This window comes from Mesitornis unicolor, unplaced genomic scaffold (genome assembly GCF_000695765.1).
Source record: "Mesitornis unicolor isolate BGI_N332 unplaced genomic scaffold, ASM69576v1 scaffold11322, whole genome shotgun sequence".
Lineage (NCBI taxonomy): Eukaryota > Metazoa > Chordata > Aves > Mesitornithiformes > Mesitornithidae > Mesitornis > Mesitornis unicolor.
In genome coordinates this window covers 42,900-48,866 of record NW_010168593.1, presented here as the reverse complement: position 1 = coordinate 48,866, position 5,967 = coordinate 42,900, and positions in this window count along the sequence as shown.

Here is a 5,967-nt window from a genome sequence, read left to right as displayed (position 1 = left end):
TTATTTCTTTTTGGGATATTGGCTAGCCTCTTCCAACAAAAGGAGGAGATAAACTTCTTTTTGAAACTGAGCTTTTTGCAACACAAATGTCATTGCATTAGTAGAAATCTCTGTGCTTTTCATGAAGAAGTCCTGTCAGCTGGTTCTGAAGAAGTTCTAATTTAAAGATTAAAAAAATAGAGCAAAATAGAATTATTTTACTCAATCTGGGAAGAATTGCTGAGAGAATTGCATGTGTCTGGTTAGTAGAAATCAAGATCACAAAAATATATTAGTATTGCAGTTTATAATGTAGCTGTTTTAATTTAGGCTAATGCTGTGCATCAGCTTTATTCCTACTGTTTACCAGATCCTGTACACAGGGGTGCAGAAGGACTTGTTTTACTAAAATTTACTGTCCAAGAGGACCTTTCAGGGTTTTTTGTTTTGTTTTTGTTCTAAAACCACATAAGCAGAAAAAAATTATTGAAGAAATCTTGAACAATACAGTTCCAGATGCAAATGCAGATACTGTGTGTTAAAAATAATCAAGGCAGGGTACACTGGGCAACAGTGTAAGCTTAAATGTGTTAGATAGTTATTTATTGCACCCTTGCTTCTGCTCATTTTGGTTTACAAAGCTTATTTCTGCAAAAGTGTAAGACTTTTTTTTTTTAATAGGATATATAATGTATGCTTGGGTCAGGCCAGTTGTATTTTGTTTCTTCTACTTGTATCTTAGTTGTGCATATCTTCACACACAGGTTTTTTTTTGTTGCAACTCAATCATATTTTAACTTTGCTTTAGGTATCTAAAATTACTGTACATGAACGTTAATGTAAGTTAAGAATATGTTCTTGTACAGTTGTGGTAGCAAGCAATAATGTGAATATATAAAAAACCAGATATACTCTGCTTAATATTTGTATGAATGAAAAGTTGATACCACTGCAAGAATAATCTTCTCTTTTTAATCTTTTAAATACAAGTTTTATTTCAAGGTAATATATTATAAGTACCTTGATGCTACAAACTATTTTTCTATGTCTTCAAAATATTTATTCTCTGTAAAATATTCTCTAGTGAGTGTTATATTCCTTAATTGTTGACAGGGGGAGTGGTCTAGAAAGTTTTAAGTTTTCTTAAATCTAAGCCTTCTGTATCTGTTCCCAAAACTCATCCTTTGCTCAGCTTTTTGTCTGTAGTTTCCTGCTGTTTCCTTTGAAAATAGCTCAGCTACGCTTTTCATACAAGCCTACAAGTGTGTTTCTTTGACCTGATGGAATATGGTTTTTAATTAACAAATACCGGTTTTGTGTTGCCTCAAACTTCTGGGTCCCAGAACGGTTTCTCTCCAAAGTAACTGGTTATAATTTTTTTAAAGTCAATTTTGGCCTTTTCTTTAGTACAAATCTGGGTCTGCAGCACTCCTCTCACCCAACGGCATTAGTTATAATCTCAGACCAGTTTCAGCCTGCGAAGGAGGCCTGAAGCCCAACATTGATGACAGCTGAAGTTGTCAAGGTTGGAGGTGCAGGGAACAGATTAGAATTGAACACCAATGGTAACTGATGATAAGTACTGATGACCAGAAATATATGTTGATTTCTTCAGGTGTCAGTTTTCAATAAAATGAATATTGAATCATACAAGGCCTAGATTTTATTGTCAAAATTCTCAGTTGATTGTGTATGTAGGTTTGTATTATGGATCAGTTTTCCATTGATAGTTCATTAGTGTAGAGGGATAGGCTGGATATGGTTTGTGATATGTTCACAGCAGCACCACATTCAGCATGAGCTGTTTGCCCTAGTTTATTACTTAAATTTTCCTTACTGCATTGTGTGACACCACATGTACCTTGCCAGCAGCACCCAAACCTACCTACAGTAAAGCGTGATGCGCGCTGAAACCAGAGCGGTGAATAGTGTGGCTTACAGGTCTGTCTACAGAGAGTATCCTGTTAGTAAAGCTTCCATGTAAGCGGTAGTGCTGTTAAGATATTTGTCTACATTTAGGTTCATCTGCAGTCATCTACTTGGTTAGCAGGTATTTCTGTATTTTAACTGTTACTTTCTAAGAATTCTAGTATAGGGATTCAAAGTAGAGCTCTAAGCAAATGGAAAGTTAAATCCCTTAGTAAGGATGTCAGACTAATTGCCTCTTAAAGCATTTCTGATATTCTATTAAAAGAGTGTCTCTGACTTAAAACCAGGAAACTTGAGAAACTGCATGTATATATATATGTATATTTATATCTATGTATGTATCTCATATATATATATATGTGTGTGTATATATGTGTATATACATATATGTATATGTGTGTGTATATATATGTATGTGACTTATTCTCACAAGTGTTACTCACCTGGGGAGGTAGTAACTGACCTAGTAAGAATGTTATAAAACATTTTCATACAATCCCTTTCAATTCATTAATTGCAGTGATAGAAACTGAACATGGCAGGAACTTTAATCAACTGTTTAATGCCTGCAGCAGTCATCTGGATTTTCCTTTGTTGTTTCTAAAATACTAAATCTATTTATTTTGTGTGCTATATATGAGAAGACATATAAATTACCTTTTTTTGTCCAGTTGGCAAAGTATGAGGTTGCTGCAGTTTGGGCAGGCCAGAAGCCATAGTAGGACTTCCAGGACATAGCCTACTCTTTCTTAAAATAAGTATTACATTGTACTAACTTGTTGAGCTTCTTGCAACTAAGCAATTTCTACAAATAATCTTACCTATTTCCAGTTTCTTTTAATAGTATGAGTTAGGTACCCACTTGATAGTCATCATTTAACAAGTGATGCTAATTATATAGGTTTCACCTTTAGCCTGAGAAACTAATGGTAAAGGCATCAATGCCTCCCTGTGAAAGCTAATTACTCTTTTTTAGGTATAGCAGCCTTTAACTGGCCAATAATGATTTCTTTCTTACTGTAACAGAATAGAAATAAATGCTTTTTAACCATTAGTGATAGGAAGAAAGAAGTCCTGAGGGAGAGAGGCTTTCTGTCTGACCGTACATGAAAAATTCTGTAGAGCTCATGTGTTGTTAAATACCTATGATTTAAATTTTATACTGGGATTGGCGAACTTCACCAGAAATTAAAATGTATATGGAGATAGGTTGCACAAAGTCAGTAAATTTTTTGTAATATCTCAGTAAGCGTCATTTTAATAAACTATGTATGCAAATCCAAAATTTCCCACGATACTCAAAACCGAGTAGATTGTAAAAACTTTCACAATACTTAGATGTAAATTATAATCTCTAAGTCAATTTGTTAAATGATACTTTTTTGTGAATATCAGGATCATGGTGTTTAAATGTAATACTCTGAGATATATGCTTACTTAAAAGTCAGGGTTGTGTTTTGTTCATTTTCTTTTTTCCTAAAAGTTTTTATTTAGCCCTGAAGATTGCAGGGAAGAGCTTTAAAAGAAATCTGTAACTGCTCAGAAGCCAGAAGGCAAAGAAAAAACTTGTCTTTATTCCCTTCACTCCACCCCCACCCCAGAGTCTTAATTTTAAATCGGTCCCCTTGTTTTGGGAGCCCTAGCTTATGGTTTTTGAGCAGCTGGCAATAATGCAAATTGTCCACCAAAAAAACCCCATTTGAATTCTGAACGATTTAAAGAGATCACTTTAATTGACGAGGCAAAAGACTTGTTAAGCAAAGAAAATCCCTGGTTCTTTTAAGTTCTCCCAGCACTGCTGTTGAGTAATTAAAAGAAGGATCATGATGACCCTACATTAGGTCAGAATCGTGATGATTTTGTGTTAAAGGAAATGCTCAATTAGAGAGGTCTCAGAGCCTTAAATGTCTTGGATTCATAGTAGCAACTTATTAAGGGTAAGTGGTGCTGGCTAGTTTTGTATCTGTGACTAAAATAATTTATGTTGCTCTTCAGCAACCTTGCTTATGAAAAGAAAGCATTTTGGAATTAAGATTTGTATTCATCACTGCTAATTTGCTGTAATTTCTGTGCTTCTCCCTAAAGCCACATTTCATTTCCATCACAAACAGCTAAGTGTATGATCCTTATAATGCCTTTAATAAGCCATATTGTAGGTAGAAATATTAACTTCTCAGGGACTAACAGGAAATACGAAAATGGTATTAATGAGCTGAATGCCTATCTGCATGAAGGCTTACTTTGCAAACGGCACCCTTGAAAACTTCTGATTGTAATATGCATGACCATTATGAATGTTACCAATATACAGCTATGAGAGCTCCCTTTACCCTCTGTTATTAGGCTGCTGAATGTCCAAGTATGTTGGATAAAGATAAATGAAGGGTTTTTTTTGCTGATTTGGGTAGAGTGATTATTTCTAATGGTGCTACCTTCTAAATTCTGGTGTTAATTCTTTGTAAAGTTCTCTCTGTAGCCTGGGTGAATCAGGGGATACTGCTGTAGCGAGAAAAGAGTATCATTCTTCATAAGGAAGTGGAAAAGTTTCAAGGGGAGAAGTACTGTAAAAGCAAAAAAATTCACTGCAGTAAACATGTATTTATTCTTCGTTAGTTACAGATACACATTTGGGTTGTTTTTTTGGTAACAGTATTTTGCAGTTCATTCATTTTTTAAACTTCATCATTTTGCACACTGATGTTTCAGTCGGCATGGGCTGAATTAAGAGACTTTTTTAAAATTGGGAAAAAAAAAGATAGTCCTTGCTTGAAACTTCGTATGTTGACACTTGTGCTGGTGTGTGTGTCTCTACTACATCACACATGGATAATACATCTTTTACAAATTTAAATGTTACTGTTTTCATTTAAGATGTACGTTTAAAAATAGTTGTTTTGTTTAGCTCATTAATATTTCATTAAGGTTTTTTTTATTATTCATAAATGCTTGACTCCTCAGAATACAATAGACCATTAGGAAAGATTTGGTAAGGCAAAGAATGGAACATAGGAGTTAGGAGAAGCAACAGCTGAAAGATAGAACTTGAGGATTAGCTTTGAAATTCTATGGGTGTAATGGAATGTAGTTTGGGACTATATGAAATGATATTAAATAACGAAAGTTAAGTAAAAGCTAGTAATCCATTTCAGTAATTCTATTACATGTTTTATTTTAACAAATGGGTTATTAATTTGATTTGGTTATGCCCTATTTGATAATATCTGCTATTATGTGGATTTTGAGGTGAGCTTCCTTCTAAACGCAGCATCTCTTAGTTCAAACTACCCAGTCCAAAAAGGAATGGCTGATGAGAGCTGCGCAGTGAGTACAGGACAGTCTTTCCCCAAGCTGGAGCCTGTAATGCACAGCTAATTATTTCCAAAGAAAATTATTGACTTGTCCAGACAGCTCCTGGTATTTGACTGTATATCTGGGGACCAGGAGCAGGATCCAGTTAGGATAGTCGAAGTTCAGGTAAGTGAGAGAGACTTCGGTAGTTAGTTGTAGCTTTTATGGAGAAGGGAACCATTGACAAATGCACACTTTTGGAGGGCAAATATTAGTTTTTATAATGTTTATTGAAACATGCTTTTTTTTTTTCCCCTCCCCCTTCATTTATCACTTCATCTTTGAAAGTTATTTTGACTCATGTTGAAAACTACACTTGGTAGTTAGCTGAAGATTTTTTGTTACGCTGTTTTAGGTTTGTGAATCCATTTTTTAAAATCACGTTTAGAAATTGTTCAAGAAGTCAGGATCCTTATGCAATATAACTGATATTTTTAGTAGCTCTACGTCTAAACTGATTTCATTGTACCAGTATAAATATCTCACTCATCTACTCTAAGCATTTTTCTCTGGTACTTCTGTGCTTTCAACAGGCTTTCGAACTTGTAAGGATATGCAGTGTACCTACTTGTTAATATTGTCAATGAGAAGTTCGGCTCAGTGAGGTACCAAGAAATGGAGCATAGTTTTTGACTGGAAAAGTGTAACTCAATTCCTGTTTCCGTAGAAGGCTGAGTATGACAGTCAGAATAGGAAACTAATTCGAAACAT